General features: G+C 42.1%; 1 protein-coding gene and 1 pseudogene across 2 annotated transcripts in view; both read left to right on the forward strand.

Annotated features, from left to right (window-relative positions):
* The window catches only part of FAM184B (family with sequence similarity 184 member B), a 132,643-nt gene that overhangs the window by 25,177 nt on the left and 89,730 nt on the right, over window positions 1-17,736 (forward strand). The window lies entirely within an intron of this gene.
* LOC140610859 (small ribosomal subunit protein eS4, X isoform-like) lies at window positions 15,091-16,387 on the forward strand (annotated as a pseudogene).

Raw genomic sequence — 17,736 nt, forward strand, 5'->3', positions numbered from 1 at the left:
ACCTGGGAACTACTACACATGGTCCTCTCTTCCATGACAGCGTCATAGGCAATACACCCCACTGTAGTGACTTATTGGTACAAATGTCCGTGGCTTGTGATCTTTGTATCTGTAGAGCCTCTCTTGTAGAACTAGAAATACAGTGAGTCTTCCGCAAATATTTGCTGAATTAATGAATAAATGAATAAACTCAAAGAGAAGCTGTGGCCTGATTGTAATGGGCCGTGAATACTCTGCTGAATAGTCTGCTTTCAAGCCAGCCGTCGAAATGGCTCTCTAGCCAATTAACTGTCAAAATAACTTCTATTTGTTTTCTTTAATGGGCAGATATATAAAAAAATTAAAATGTCAAATTATTCCACAGTTCAGATAACTAATGTGAGCCATTTAAAAAATATGCAAGGGAAGATAATTTATACAATGCAGAGAGTTAGAAAATGAAAAATAAGTTCTCATGAATCTATTAGGAGTTTCTTGTGTTTTCTTCTGTGAAAACAAAATTTATGCCTATACTGCTGTGTTGTTTAGCTATATATTTACAAATAAGTCTATACATATCTATTTTTATGCATATCTAGTTTTTTTTTAAATTTTATTTATTTATTTATTTATGATAGTCTAACAGAGAGAGAGAGAGAGAGGTAGAGACACAGGCAGAGACACAGGCAGAGGGAGAAGCAGGCTCCATGCACCGGGAGCCCGATGTGGGATTCGATCCCGGGTCTCCAGGATCGCGCCCTGGGGCAAAGGCAGGCGCCAAACCGCTGCGCCACCCAGGGATCCCGCATATCTAGTTTTTAAAATCTTACACAAAGGCTCATATTATATAGACTGCTATTAATGTTTAAAAATCATATTAATATTATTACCTTATACTAATTATACTAACACATTTTGGAGACTTCCGTTCTGCACATATAATTCTAGCTCAGCTTATTGGATGGCTGCAGAACATCTATAATTCATTATCTAGTTCTCCCTGGGCATACTACTTGTTTCCTTTGTTGTTTTTTTTTCTTTCATTCCAGATGATATTATAGTAATATCGTGGTATCTATAACATAAATTCTTGGCAGTGGAAATGATGGATCAAAGGGCAGATTCACTGAAAATTACGGGAAATGTTGCCAGGGTGCCCCCCACCCGCCCCAGAAAGGTTGTATTGATATGTATACTCTCATCCACTTGTGGGAGAGGCCTCTTTCCCCTGACCTATACCAACAACCTTGTGAAACTCTTTCCCCTGTTCAGATGATATTAAAAAAATTATAATAATCTATTTATTTAGATTATCCTTTTAAAAATTTTGAGTGAGTTTGAGCATTCATTGATCTGCTTTTATTTTTCTTTGAACTATGTGAGTCCCTTGTCCATGCTTCTGTTGGGTTCTACATTCTTAAGATTTATACAAGCTTTTGTTAACTCAGATAACTGGATTTTGGTCATATTTGTTGAAAGCGTTTTTCAGTTTATTATTGTCTTTTGACATTTTTATAAGTTTCCCACATAGAAGTTTAAAGTTTACTGGTTTTAAAATGTACTAGAATATTTATTTATTTATTTGTTTGTTTGTTTGTTTAAAGGTTTTATTTATTTATTTGAGAGAGAGAGCACGAGTTTGGAGGAGGGGCAGAGAGAGAGGGAGAAGCAGACTCCCCACTGACCAGGGAGCCTGATGTGGTACTCCATCCCAGGACCCTGAGATCATGACCTGAGCCGAAGGCAGGCACTTAATGAACTCAGCCACCCAGGCACCCCTATCCATATTCTTCTTAATGGCCTCTGGGTTTTTGTGTTCTGGTTGTATATCAGTCAGAATGCTATTAGGGCAATTAACAGAAAACCTACCCAAATATGGTTTAAAGAATTAGAAAATTTGTTACCTTCTCCAACAGAAAATCCAAAAGTAGGGGGAAGACTTTGGGGGTAGGTTGATCAAATTGGTCAATAATATCATCAGGACCTGAGATCCTTTCTGTCCCTGGTCTGACATCTGTAGGGTGGACACCATCCTGAGGTTGGCCTCCCTTCTTATCATAAGACAGATGTTAGCAGCAACTGGAGAGACACACCACCTTGTTCTTATTCAAGGATAGAGTGAGACCTCTTTCTCTAACATTGAATATTAGTTTTCTACTTTCTTGATTGGACCAATGGATTAGATCCCATGACCATTCTGGATCCATTGAGGATCAGTCAAAACTCATTGCTACAGTGGAACTGGGCGTGTGATCAGTTTGTCATGAATCACCCAGACTGCAATCGGGAGGAGTGGCTGTGTGAATATAATTGGGACCCTGTTAAGAACGAAAGAATAGCTATTGGGTAGTTGGAGTAGATAGAATAATTCCCCCCACTGACCAACATGTCAATGTCCTAATCTGCAAGACCTGAAAATCTATTCCTTTATGTGGCAAAAGGGACTTTGCAGATGCGATTAAGATGGGTTTTTTCCTGGGTTATCCAGATGGGCCCATTGTAATCACAGGGGTCCTTCTATGAGGGAGGCAGAAGAGTCAAAGGCAGAGAAGGAGCTGTGCTGATAGAAGCGGAGATGGAAATGATGCAGGAAGAAGGTGCCATAAGCCTAGGAATGCAGGTGGCCTCTAGAAACTCAAAAGGCAAAGAAACAGTTACCCCTAGAGCCTCCAGGAGGAGTGTAGCCATGCTGACATCTTGATTTCAGGTCTTCTGACTGCCAAAATTTTTAGATAATGAATTTGTGTCATTGTGTGCCACTAAGTTTGTGGTGATTTGTTACAACAGCAAAAGGAAAAAAACAGCAGGTAAGTAACAGCTTAGAAAGGCATTTCCCCTTCTCCAGCATTATAAATTAATATTACATACTATATAAAATAAGTATAAATTAATCCACAGTTTCTTCTAATACTTATATGGTTTTATTTTTCACATGTGAGTTGTTACTCTGTCTGGAATTAATTTTGGTATAAAGGGTGAAATGGAGATCCAACTTGAAAACTTTTAAAATACTAAGCCAATTGCCCTGTACCATCTGTTGAATAATTCAGCTATTCCCCAGGGACTTGAAATGCCCTCTTTACCATGAATTTAGTAATCAGGACTCCCTCTTCTGTCCTAATCATCTATCTACTTCAAGTCTAGAACCATGAGATTTAATTATTATAACTTTATAATAAGTTTTGATATCTGATAGGATAGTTTACTCTTCTTACCCTTGATTCATAGAATAGTCCCTGGAGAACTCACCTATTTATTTTTCTATGTGAATAGAAAAAATTCCTGTTGATGTTGGTATAGGGATTGCATTGCACTTAGACGCTAGTTTAGAGAGAATTTAAGTATTATGATATTAAGTGTTCCTATTCAAAACCACAGAAGGTCTTCTCATTTATTCTTTTATGTCTTGCAGCTTTAAAATTTTCTAGATCTAAATTCTACGTAGTTCTTTGTGTTGTGTAGTATGTGTGTGCACTTGCTGTTATATATAGAACATCTCCTTCCTTGATGTGAGTTTGCAGCCTTGGGAGTTCCTGAGGTAACAGTCAAAGCTGGCCTGTATATGGAGGGCAGGTAGAGATAAGAAAGATGTGGACCACCCAAGGTTGCTATAGGTATCGGGTGTAATAAGCAAGCCGTGGGTGGCTGCCAAACGAGGAGACCTTTGTACCCACCACCAGAATCTTAAAAGTTTATGTAGAATCCCTAACTGGGTTCAGTCACATATTCAGACAGTCACAACAACACAGTACTCTCTCAAGTCTGCAGCCTTGAACATGGCTCCAGATGTGGGAACAGTGGGCAGAACATACGTTCCCAGGTCAGGGTAGGGGGGAAGGGGCTCTGATTCCTCCGATATAGCTCATAGGTAGAGCAGCTGGAACGTCCTCTCGATGACCACTTCCAACATTTAATCCTTTTCAGCTGGTTATATTTATAATTGGCAAAGCCACTGAATCGTATATTTTAATCTGAGGCAATTTTTAAAGGCCTCCAGAGAGTGACAATCATCCCAGTATTTAATAACCTTTCTGTCTGAATTCCTTGATTGGGGAAATTATTGACAACAGGAGAGCTGATTTAAGTGAGTGGAAAAATTGCCTTATAACTACCTTGAAAATAATGCTACATTCCACTTAACTACATTTTAAAAGTTTTTATTTGAGTAAAACTTACACACAAAGCAGATTTTTAAACGGTTTTAATAAAATTTGGTCTCATAAGTTCCAGCTGATTTATTTACCCCTAAAACCTTTTTGAGGTCCTTTTTATGCTAGACACTTGATCAAGAATAACCTGTTCTAGCTCCCCTCAACTACTGCGACTAGTACTGAAGACTGCCGGGCGCCAGGCCTGCCTACTCTGAGCCAGTGAAAACAGCCATTGTTGTATAAGAGCTTCTGTTATCTTCCATCATGGGCTTGGAATTCATCTGGTTACCTGAGCTCCTGGATCTCGACAACAGCTTCCATCCTGCCACATGTCTGCCTTTCTGGTCTGCTTTCCTGGTTCTTTAGGACTAGAATTAGCTGTCAAGATTCCCTGCCCCTTGGTTGAGCTCTTTCTTCAACTGGCTAGGCCTTCCTGAGGCCACTGCTCTGTTTGGAGATGGCCACTATGGCCATGGGCCGCCTATTGCTTTATTTATTTTTTTCTTAAGTTCTTTTTTTAAAGATTTTTATTTATTTATTCGAGAGAGACACACAGAGAGAGGCAGAGACACAGGGACACAGGCAGAGGGAGAAGCAGGCTCCATGCAGGGAGACCGATGCAGGACTCGATCCTGGGTCTCCAGGATCACTCCCTGGGCTGAAGGCAGACCTTAACTGCTGAGCCACCCAGGCATCCCTACCTATTGCTTTAAACTGGAAGTTGGAACTGGCCCAGAAAGGACCTGATTTTGCCAGCGTCTCTTAGGCACTGTGTTTGGGGTCCCAGGAAGTCAGTGGAAGACACATGCAAATAGTGGAAGACACAACAATAACAACAAGTATTTTAAAGGTTTAAAGGTGTGTTGTGTCATGTAACAGGAAGCCAGGAGGTAGAGGCTCTATGACGACCCATGGCTGGGTGCTTCAGTGTCTCAAGGAGTTCATCATAGGCCATCTTCTCAGTCCTGCGCATATCAATACCTTCTCCTCTCTGAGTTCCAAGGTGGCTGCAGCAATTCTGGGCAGCACACAGAGACACTGTCTGCTGAAAGAGGAGGGCATTTCCTTCTATGTGCTGCTTTTTATTAGTGAGGAAATCTTTCAGCAGATGTCTGCTTGGGTCCCATTGGCCAGGACAGATTTCCACCCCCAAACCAAAACCAATCACTGATAAGGGAATCAGGACTGTGAGACCTGGCTTAGGCGAGGCATCATCACTCACAATTCACCCCCAGAGTCCACGGGAGGGGAACAGCTCAATCAAATTAGAGTTCTCTTGACAAGGGACAGACCAAGAAAGGATGTTAGGCAGACACTATCAGTTCTAAGATACTAAAAAATCAAAGTTTAATATTGGAAATGGAAACCTGAACTAACAAAGCTATGTATTTTTCCATTAGGGGCCATTTTCTTCCTAGGAGACATTTGATTCTCAGTTAGGGGCTACTTTTTTTTTTTTTTTTCGCAGTGGAATAACATACTTTTAGTCATTAAAACAGATTTCTATAAATCAGTTGTTCAGTTTGTATGCCAGTGTGTAACATTATCACCTGTGTCCACAGCCACTTTTGCTAGCTCCTTAGGCATCACATGTGGTAAGATTCAGGTACTTTCACTTGCCTTACAGCTCTCCACCCACTGCCCTCCAGGCCTGCAGGTGTTTTTCCATCCCAGATCTACTCTTGCTCCCTCTTCCTTTTCCTCTCTCAGCTCCTGCATGGTCTCCATGGCACCCTTTCCTACCAGTCATCATAGGGACTTTCAGGGAAGCAATTGCTATGAAAATACAAAGGGCCAACCAATGGCAGGAATTGTACTGAATTCCATCTCCAAAATGTGGGTTATGCTTCTCCCTCTTTATATCTTCATGCTTCCCCCAGATCCTTGTCTATCTTCATCTATATCTTCCAAAATATATGCATATTTTTCTCTACTCTAGAGATGATGCTCATGGAAACCAAAAGGGCTGGGAAGGGAGGTTTCAACAGCATTAGCCAACCAGCAACAACCTGGATCTCTCCGGTTGACTTATACTTGATTCATTCATGCTTCATTTGATCAATTACTAACTGTATGGGCCCTGAAAAGCGAGCACAGGCTTCTTAAAGCTGGTATTTTGCTCTTGGATTCCTTTTCATTTCAAAACGGGGTGGGTGGGGGATAAACCACCTTTCTAAGCGCGAGCTGAGAAAGGAGCTCAGTTAGGGGCTATTTCTCCCCCAGGGGACATTTGGTAATGTCTGGGGCCATTTTTGGTTGTCATAATGGAGTTGGGGGAGGAGAGAACCACTGGCATCTTAGTGGGTCAAGGCCAAGGATGCTGCTTAACCTCCTGCAATGCACAGGGCAATCCACACAACAAAGCCCAAAATGTCAGTAGTGTTGAGATTGATAAACCCATCTCTAGTAAAATGTGAAGCATGATGAATTGAAAGAATAAAATTGCCTTAGTGAACATTTGTAAAATGTCCTAGCTCATTTGTTTTTTTACACATCTCTGATACTGGTTTGTAAAAATGTCTGATGGGCATCGCTGGGAATCAAGAGTCATGGAATTAAAACAGGACCATGGGAAGCATATCAATAATATTTTGTGAACAAACTTGCAAAAATTAAAGAAGAGGGAACACTTGATGATGGTGGGGGTGTGGTGAAGCAGACCAATGGCTGTGTGAAATGGTACCACTCTTTCACAAGCAGTTTGATGGTATATATATATGATTACTCTTACTCTCATCCTCAGATTCTACTTCTAAAAATTCTTTGAAGGGAAAAATCCAAACTATGAAAAAAAGCCTTCTTGCAAGCCTTTATTTTAAGCACCCTTATTTATAAACAAATGTTGGAAATAACTCAAACTTCCAATTATAGGTCTATATAGCAATAAAATAGGATTGAGGTATTTATGATGGAATTTCATGCCCACAGTAAGCATGATGTCTACAAAGGAAAAATACACTTATTTTTATGAAGAAAAAAAAACACTTATAATGGTAGATTAAAATGTGAGGAACTGAAATTGAATACATAACATGATAATTATGAAATACCTTAAAAAGTTAAGTACAAAAGTAACCTGGCAGAAAACACACCAGAATGTGAATGTGACTATTTCTTTGTTCAAGTGGGGATAGAAGGGACTTTTATTCTTCTTTTGATTTGTTTTAAGGTAATGCAGCCATGTTTATTTAAGCTTATTCTGTTCAGGGCAACAAATGAAGAATATATAGGTTATGCTAAGAATTTAATTTTTAGATCTGTGTCCAGTATTTTAGATTATTGATCTCTCTTTTCTGGCTTCCTTTTTCCTTACCCCAGAGATTCCTGAATAAGGATCCATAAGTAGCAAGAGGCTTACAGATGCACTTCAGAGGGTCCTTAACCCCCTCAGATTATAGGATATATGTTCTCTTTTTTTTAAAGAATATTTTGGGGGTACCTGGGTAGCTCATTTGGTTAAGCATCCAACTCTTGATTTTGGCTCAGGTAATGATCTCAGAGTTGTGAGATCAAGCCCTGCATCAGGCTTCAAGCTCAGTGGGGAATCTGCTTCAGATTCTGTTTCTCTCTCTTTCCCTCTGCTCCTCTCCCCACTCATGCTGTCTCTCTTTCTTAAATAAATAAATAAATCTTTAAAAATATTTTAATTGGGAGTAGCTTTTAAAAATTGTGGTTCTGGGCAGCCCAGGTGGCTCAGCGGTTTAGTGCCGCCTTCAGCTCAGGGCGTGATCCCGGAGACCCAGGATCAAGTCCCACGTCGGGCTCCCTGCATGGAGCCTGCTTCTCCCTCTGCCTGTGTCTCTGCTTCTCTCTCTCTCTCCCTCTCTGTATCTCTCATAAATAAATAAAATCTTTAAAAAAAGAGAACTACTCATTTAAAAAAAAATGTGGTTCTTTGGATTTACCTTGACCATGTACTACTTTTATAATGAAAAACAAAATGATTTTTTAAATGATATTATTTATTTATTTATTCATGAGAGACACAGAGAGAGAGGCAGAGACATAGGCAGAGGGAGAAGCAAGCTCCCTGTGGGGAGCATGATGCAGCACTTGATCCCATGACCCAGGGATCATGACCTGAGCCAAAGGCAGACATTCAACCACTGAGCCACCCAGGCATCCGAAACAAAATGCTTTTTTAATACATTTTTTATACAAATGATTCAAATGTAAGAGACTAAGCTTTATCAAACGCAAGAGCAACTATGGGTCAACTCTGAGGACTGTCAGTGGACCAGAGGTTCTTGATCTCTTTTTCTGCCAGGGACAACCCTTTTGAGGGTATCCTCACTGAAAGTTGACTCTTTTGAGCCAGGTTAACCTTGGGGGACAGATAGGGTGACCAAAACCAATTAGATACTCCCTCCCGGCACTGTGAGATGCCCCAGAATGCCCACTGAGGGAATGAGAGCAGAGATCCTGCAACTTCACAGAGAGTTTTGTATGAGCACCATTCTAAGTTCTAGCACATGTGATGCCAGGAAAGAAAAATAGCCTTTACTACTTCTGACTCTTTCTCAACTCATTGCTGACTTTGTATTTTATCTAGATGAGAGAGCTGCTCTCTAAACTCCTGAAGTGACATTCTCTGTCTGTATCACAGATCTCTAAAATAAGGTCCAAACCAGTAACTGAGATAGAACCGGAGACACCTGAGTGGCTCAGTGGTTGAGCATCTGTCTTTGGCTCAGGACAGGATCCTGAGGTCATGGGATTGAGTACCGCATTGGGTTCCCTGCAGGAAGCCTGCTTCTCCCTCTGCCTATATCTTTGATTCTCTCTGTGCCTCTCATGAATAAATAAATAAAATCTTAAAAAAACAACAACAACAACTGAGGATCCACACTCTTTCCTGTGGTCTATTCCTCCATTGCTAACCAATTCCAGAATTCCTCAGCTCCCCAGCTGCTAATCTAAATATACTGGAAGTGGTTTCACCATATTACCACCTGGGGAACAAATTCTTGCTCACTTTTTATGACCTGCTGAAATGTCACCATGTATAAGAAATCACCTTGGTCCATCCCACCCCTCACCATGCAGAGTTAATGATACCATGTGGCTTCCCACAACTCACTTTAGGATCTCAGTAAATAATTCCTATAAAACTTAAGGAAAAAATGTAAATTTACTTTAACTTAGGTTTGCATTTCTGAGAATTTATTCTATAAACTACCAATAACAGAGTCACTAGGGAGCTTGGTTTTTAAAAAAGGGAGCTGGGGTGCCTGGGGGACTCAGTTGGTCAAATGTCTGGCTCTTGATTTCAGCTCAGGTTATGATCTCAGGGTCGTGGGATCAATTTCTGCATCAAGCTCTCTGCTCAGCATGGAGTATGTTTGTCCCTCTCCCTTTGCTCCTCCCTCAGCTCATGGTCTCTTTCTCTCTTCAAATAAATAAATAAAATCTTTAAAAATAAATAAATAAATAAATAAATAAATAAATAAATAAATAAATAAATAAATAAATTTAAAAAAGGGAGCACATTCCCAGGAGCCACCACCTTCCTCATGAGTGAAGCTCTCTATGGGTTGGGTTTAAAAATCTGCCATTTATAAGTTGCTTCTTCCATGCATTGAAGTATAAGAACTATTAGCTCAGGCAAAGTGATGGTTCAAGCCATGTGTAGAGTTTTCAGCCAGTCCCTAAACTCTTTGTAGCTGTTTGAAACATTGCCTAGAATTATTTACCTTTCCTGATAAGATATTATCAACAAGAAGGTTCTTTATAGTGATAAAAATTAAACATAGCGAGGATCAGAGGCCCAAATAGTTGTGGATTAGAGATCTAGTTGCCCAGCCCTCTTTCTCTTCTTTCATCAAACAGAGGTAACTCTCTAGAATCTCAACTTTCTAGAATCTTAAAAGCTATCAGGGATCCCAGAAATCCATTCTAATTCCCTTCGTGTTACAGAAGAGAAATAGAGCCTGGACATGAGTATCAGTTTGGATCCTCCAAAAAGTGAACACCAAGACCAATTTAGATGTGCAAGAGATTTAGTGGGAGAAATGTCTGAAGGGTAAAAAGAGAGGGAAAAGGAGTAGATAGGGAACCCCCACGTGTTGCAGGCCTGACACCTGTGAGAGGAGAGGGAAAGGGGCAGGATTGGGTGGGAGAACCAGCAGATTGCAGGATAGCTTTAAAAGGGTCTTCACCAGGCCAATACAGAGCTCCCGAAAAGACAAAACATTACGGAATTTGTGTTGGGCAGAAATAGCCCAGACTTGGCATCCCATTGGGCTTGATTGTTGGCTCAGAGCAGCTTGGGGGGGATCATTGTCTTGATGTGAATATCAGAGTGAATCCAAAAATGTGAAAGGTGGAAGCTGCCAAGTGACATCAGGTTCTCTGGAAGGAAGTTCTGAGAGGCAGACCCACATGGCTACACGGCATGTTCAATGTCACAGTGACAGGACAAGGACTACTCTCTGGTCTAGAATTCTTTCTAGATTATTCTACAAGGCATTATTCCTTCACTGTCTTACCCTGTCCCACACCCCCAACTGGTGGAGTTTTGAACTTGATCTTGTGGCTACTAGAACTAGATCTCAGTCCCCTGAGAGATGGAGAAGACAAGACTAGTCAGGTAAGGAAAGGAATGGGAGAGATGCAGAGGAGAATTAAGGTCTTTGCAGGAGAGAGTGAGGCTGACTAGAGTCATAGTGGATCTGTTTGTCTATCTGTCCAGTGTACCTTCCATTTCCCTCTTTTGGAAAATCCCTCTCCTTTTCCAAATGGCTCTGAAAGCGTCTCAGTCTTGATCCTGCATTTCCCATTCCAGCCATAGCATATGACCTAGGTGGGGGACCACGGGGGATCCTTTTCTGAACATTTGAACAATTCAAGCATTAGGAGAAAGAAATTCTCTTTCTGCTGGAATAGCAGAACTGTGAAAGCAGGAACTAGAGCAGTTGATGGCTGTCTTTCCTGTTATATGGGGAAAGCAGCTCTTCAGAAGGAAGATGAGCAGGAGCCAACATAGTTAAGGGGTGAATGGAGAGAGAGTATGCATGAATCAGGGTGCATTGGGTCCTAGTGTCAGTCCCCAAGGCCCTGCCTGGCTCCCACAGCAGTGCCTCCCTCTCTCAAAAGGTCTTTTCCAGACACATGGGTCAGTGTGTTGTTCCCTTTTACTTGGTGTAGTAGGCAGAATTGTAAGATGGCCCCAAATTCCTAGCCGCTGATATACACCCACCTTCTCCCAGTTATTTAGTCAATCATTAATCCAGGTTTTGCTGTGAAGGCATTTTGCAATGGTAATTAACTTCCCAAATAAACCAACCGTAAAGTAGGGAGATTATCTGGGTGAGCCTGACCTAATCACATGAGCCCTTAGAGCCAAGTCTAGAGATTAGAGAGAAATCAGAGAGATCTGAAATGTGAGAATAATTTAGTGAGGGAGATAGAAGGGCCATGTATTCAGGCCTGCGGTGGCTTCTGGGAGCTGAGAGCAGTCCCTGATGACAGTCCTACAACCTTAAGGAGCTGAGTGATGTCAACAACCTGAATTAGCTTGGAAACAAATTTCTCCCCAGTGCCTCCAGACAGGAACTCAGCTGGCCAGCACTTTGATTCAGCCCTAGAGACCCTAAGCAAGAATTCAGCCACTCCATACCTGGACTTCTGACATATAGACCTTATATAAAGTGGCTAAATCTGTGGTAATTTATCAAAAATAGAAAAGGAGTACAGTTGGATTAGTTTTACTTTCACCTGAAGAAGTCCTGACTAAACAGTGGGGAGACTATAGGCCCACTTTAACTACTCTATGAAGACTCTACAAGCTTCTGTTCTTCACTCTGCTCTTCTTGGGTTTGAATTTGCCACAATGGCATATGTTGCTGACTATCTAGTGGGATTAAAGAAGCCAAAAATACATTTTGATGGGGACAGTGGGAGCCCAGAATAGCTTATGATTCTGAAATGGCCTCGGGAAAAAGATCACTGAAGGAATGAAGAAGGTAGAATGGCAGGTGAAAGGCAGTGTCTGGAGCCCCCAAAGAAACAAATCCTGACTAATCCTGCTTCCACTGTTCTCAACACAGGAGCCAAGGTAATCATTATAAAAATGTACATCAGATCGTGTCACCATCCTCAAAACTCTTCAGGGCTTCCGTTGCCTAGGGGATAAAATCCCAGCTTCTTTGATGACCTGTGTGGCCTCCATGACCTGGCCCCAGCACCTCTCCCCTGCTGCACATGCTCCATAGCTCACTCTGCCCCAGCCATACCAGCTTCCTGATGATTATTTGCCCGCACACAACCTTGCACCTCTGCCAGGAGTGCTCTTCCCTTAGACACTGCACTGTTTGCTTTTCCTTTCATCACACCTTCTCTCAAATGTTACTTTCTCGGGAAGCCTTATTTCACCATGCTGTGTAAAATTTTAACTACAGTCCTCTAAAATCCCTTCCTTGCTTTATGCTTTTCTTTAGCAGTTATCACTAACAATTTTTTATTTTACTTATTTGACATATTTATTGTCTGATTCTCACACTAAAATGTTAGCTTTGTGCGCACAAGTGTTTGGGTGTGTTTCAAGTGTTTTGTACCCCCATTACTGAGAACTGTGCCTGGCATATAGAGGGTCCTCTATAAAATGTTTGCTAAACAATGGAATGAAAGGGTAATGTGTGCATAAGGAGAAATATACTTCATTTACTAATGATATTTTCTTTTTCCTTCAAAGACATTGGTAGTAGGTATATTTTTAAAGAAAAATAGTGAGTTGACTCTTTATTCCCTCCAGCTACAAAAATCCAGAACAGGGGACCATATGGTATTGTAGTTTGCTTTACATATGGGGCCAACAGTGAAGACTACTATGATGGAAAAAGAAATATGTGATACAAACATAACCCGCCGTGAAGCTTTATGAAACAAGTTACTTGGTAGCCTGGAGGTTGGATCCTGATGATAGTTATCTTTTATAAATATTAAATAAGTATAATCATGAAAACACTCATCTCTCCCAGCCATCTTCCAGCTGGGCAGCTGCCACTCTTCCTTGTCTACCTATTGTGACCCAAACAATGAGGCCATCCTGACAGCAGACTCTTCCAAAAGCAAGATTATGTGTTATTTCAAGAAGTGCAGAGTGTAAACAGCACTCAACTGGGTCTTAACAGCTACCGTGAAAAATCCCTGGCTATCCCCAAAGTATTCCCTGAATGATAAAAATCTTTATGTTTTACATATGTATGTACAATATTCAGTTTATATTATCTTTGTGGTGTGGGCCATTTAAAACATGCCCATTTATTTATGATTTGTCCGGTATTTCTCATGAACATCTCTTTTGTGCCAGACTCTGTGCAAGGTGGAGGAAATACAAATGTGAGCAAGACAGATGGACTTTTTATTTGCATTAGGCCCGGCTACATATAATAGAAAAACCCAAACAAATGAGAAGTTTATTCCTCTCTTACATGAAAGAGGACCAGAGATATAGTCACAGGTTGGGATGGAAGCTTCATGCTATAGGGAGCCATGCTTTTATATCTTTTTGCTCTGCCATGCCAGCTGCAAGCCTTCATCCTCAACATCACCTCATGGGTCAAGACAATTGTTGGTACTCCAGCAGTGGCAACCACTTTCCACACTGTTGGAAAGAGAGAGGTGACCATAGGTGCATCCCCTTCCATTTAAGAAGGATTTCTGGAAGCCCTGATAATACTCTTGGTAATATTTCATTTATTGAGCTAAGTAAAACATAGCCATGTGGCCATAACTATCTACAGAAAAATCTGGAAAATGGAGTTATTAGCAGGATACCAGCTAAAAATGAAGATTCTTGGGATAGGAAAATTGTCAAGCAGAGCACTGTGCCCTGGTTACCAGTGCCAAAGGAAGACTCCTACTACATGAGGGTAGCAAGGGTCATCATGATGCTAACCACCAGGCATAGAAGTCCAAACATTATGTCCATTGCATATTGGTATCAGAGTTGCTGGAAAACACACCGGGTGGAATGATGCTTCCCTCACATGGAGAGAGAGAAAGGTCTACTGCAGTCATGTGCATGCCTCCCTTTTGGCTCATGAATGCCCAGCAGCTGACACAGGGCAATTGCACAACTATAGAAGGACCCCTCCTCCCTTGTGGTGTCTGAAATACTGAAATCTGCGAGTGTGCCTACAGGCCATTGGTGCACACACTTAAGCAGAGCAAAGGAGCACACACTGAGCCTGAAAAGGAAAAAGACATTTCCACGCAAACCAATAAGCCTGGCACAGGCTGCGTGAGCTTTTCATCTCTAGGTAAGGAAGTGTTCCAGGCCAAGGCCCCCTGGTATGTAGTCGAGCAGAGTGGAAAGATTACGTGCACAGGACTGCATCTTCCAATAAAAATAGCCTCAGCCACAGAACATGATGCACTGTGATAGGGGCTGCAAAGGGACATGGACAGATCTTGTGGGGGCATATAGAAGGAAGTGACACATTCTAATTTCTGTAAGAAAAGAAAGCGACGCAATAAGAGGACACATCTTTTTCCCTGTCTTCATACCAGAAGAGAACTGTCCTTGGGTTACGAGAGAGTAACTTACAGTGGCCAGGTAATGGCCTAGGGACTCTGTAGATATTTCTTGGGTGAATGAATGAATTCCTCATGGTGGCACTGGAGAAGCTTTTGGAAGGCAGGTGATATCACATCTTGAACTTCGTGTTGAGGGGGATTTCATGAGGGAGAGAATGGCAGGAAAGGCGTTCCAGGCAGAGGAAGAGGTGTGACTGAAAGTAGGAGGTTTGAAGGTATGTAGAATGGTAGAATATAGTGTGTAACCCAGTGTCACTGTATTTTGGGGTCTGAGGGGGAGGTGGCAGGATTTGATGCTGGGTGTATGGAGCCTCGACTGCCGTGATGAGAATCATTTGATCCAGTGGGCAGTGGGGAGCCCCAGGGGCAGTGCCGGGGCAGTGATTCAGTATGTGGTGTGGAGGGAAGCTGGAAGGGAAAGATGGAGCTGTGCGTGGGGACGCTCAGCTGGCATGATGGGGGCCTGAGGGCAGGACTAGGAGGAGGAACCAAAGGAGGAGGGATGGACGTGAGGGGGTCCCTGTGGGTAGCCTCTTCAGTCTTCAGTAACTCAGTGGATGTGTCCTGAGCAGAGGAGCAAAGGACCAAAGAGACTTCTGAATTCCTACCTATGTGACTGCATCAGGGCATCAAGAAGCGAGTTTGAGGGGCAGGCACCTGGGTGCCTCAGTGGCTTAAGTGTCTGCCTTCAGTTCAGGTCGTGATCTCAGAGTCCTGAGATAGAGCCCCAAGTCAAGCTTCCTGGTCAGCGAGGAGTCTGCTTCTCCCTCTTCCTCTGCCTCTCCCCCACACTTGTGCTTGCTCTTTCTCTCTCAAATAAATAAAATCTTAAAAAAAAAAAAAAAAAGCAACTCTTTACTGCTAGTGCCTACTGCAGCCATCACTCATGGTCCCAAGAAGCATCTGAAGTGTGTAGCAGCTCCAAAGCATTGGATGCTGGATAAACTGACAGGTGTATTTGCCTTTTGCCCATCTACTGGTCCCCACAAGCTGAGAGGATGTCTCCCTCTCATCGTTTTCCTGAGGAACAGACTTAAGTATGTCCTAACAGGAGATGAAGTAAAGAAGATCTGTATGCAGCGTTTTATTAAGATTGATGTCAGAGTCTGAACTGATATAACCTACCCGGCTGGTTTTATGGATGTCATCAGCTTTGATGACTGGGGAGAATTTCCGTCTAATCTGTGACACCGAGGGTCACTTTGCTGTTCATTGGATTACACCTGAGGAGGCCAAGTATAAGTTGTGCAAAGTGAGAAAGATCCTTATGGGGATAAGAGGAATCCTTCATCTGGTGACTCATGATGCTCGCACCATCTGCTATCTTGGTCCCCTCATCAAGGTGAATGACATCATTCAGATGGATTGGAGACCGGAGAGATTACTGATTTCATCAAATTTGACACTGGTAATCTGTGTATAGTGACTGGAGGTGCTGACCTGTGAAGAATTGATGTGATCACAAACAGAGTGAGAGACATCCTGGTTCTTTTGATGTAGTTCATGTGAAAGAAGCCAATGGCAACAGCTTTGCCACTCAAATCTCCAACATTTTTGCCATTGGCAAAGGCAACAAACCATGGATTTTCCATCCCTGTGGAAAGGATATCTTCCTCACCATTGCTGAAGAAAGAGACAAGACACTGGTGGCCAAATAGCAGTGGGTAAAATGGTTGCTGGGTGATGGGATTGGAAGTCTTTCTACTTAATTAAAGATCATACAGTACAAAAAAAAAAGTAGCAGGTGGGGATTATCCAGGAGAAAAGGGTGATTTCACTGAGGGGCACGTGTGGTGAGGCCTGCATTACTCTCTGCTAGACTATCTTCTCCTAATTGTCTCACCATCCAGCCACTAGAATTCAACTCCATGAGAGTAGTAATCTCTGTATATTGTGTCCACTGATGTATCCCAAGAACCTAGAACAGTGCCTGGCACATAATAAATGCTCAATAAAGACAAACTATTGAATATCCGTGGGGATGTGTGGGTGTCAGAAATGGTGATCTTCTACTTTGGATAGAAGTGGAAAGTAAAGAGAGAGAATGTGGGGCAGCTGTCCTGGGGCACAGGGCTTGAGATTTCTCTGTTTGGAGAGAGGACTTCCACCCATCCTGGCAGGGGGAGGCAGAGAAATCAAATTAGGGAAGAGATTCACCAGAAATCAACACAGAAAAGGAAGCAACCTTAGAGTCAGTCCAGCCTGGGGGCGGGGAGGGGGTGTCAAATGGTGTGGATACTTGAATCCTAATACTACACAAGAAATTCAGACTGCCTGCCTTAATTTAGGGTATAGTGCCTTTGGCCTCAGGGCTTTCTGTAACAGTAGAAAGAACTAAGATTTTAGAGTCAGACAAGTTTGAGTTCATGGCCCATTTCTCTCCCTAACTGTGTGACCCATGGAAAATTATTTGTCCTCTTTGTTCCTTAGTACTCTTCTGTAAAAGGAGCATAGTATTACCTTCATAATTTTGTTAATACTACTATCATTACCATTATTAAATGAGGTGATGTCAAGTACTGATATTTATGTAGGCACCGTTCCTGATGTAAAATTAAGCACTGAAAATGTCAATTCTGGTGATGATGAAGAGGAGGAAGATGGACATCCAAGGACCTACGTATTAGCTGTTGTTAGACAGATGTCCTTAACTTTTCTCCCACTCGTATCTCTGCACAAGTCTGTGTGGCAGTCATTCTTTTTTTTACTAATTGGCCTTTTCCATGTGATGGAGAACAAGGCCACAGGTCATTCTGAATTCACATCCTTCCAACCCTCAGACCCAACAGAGGAGGGAGAGATTCTCTCCCACCACAATGGATAAAATCCCAGGAAGGGCCTTGCTTGCCATTGTTTGGATCACATGCCCATCCTGTGCCAATCACTTTGATCAGAGGGATGGAGATCTAACATCAACTCAGCTGAGAATACCTACTCACCCCTCTGGCAGAGAGTCTACCACAGATAGTGTGGGGGGCATTATGTTTTCTGGGAAAATAGATAAAGTGGCCACCGCGCTATATCCAACCACTGTCATTTTTGTACCACTTCATGACTAATTGTTTAC

Source organism: Canis lupus, chromosome 2 (genome assembly GCF_048164855.1).
Source record: "Canis lupus baileyi chromosome 2, mCanLup2.hap1, whole genome shotgun sequence".
NCBI lineage: Eukaryota > Metazoa > Chordata > Mammalia > Carnivora > Canidae > Canis > Canis lupus.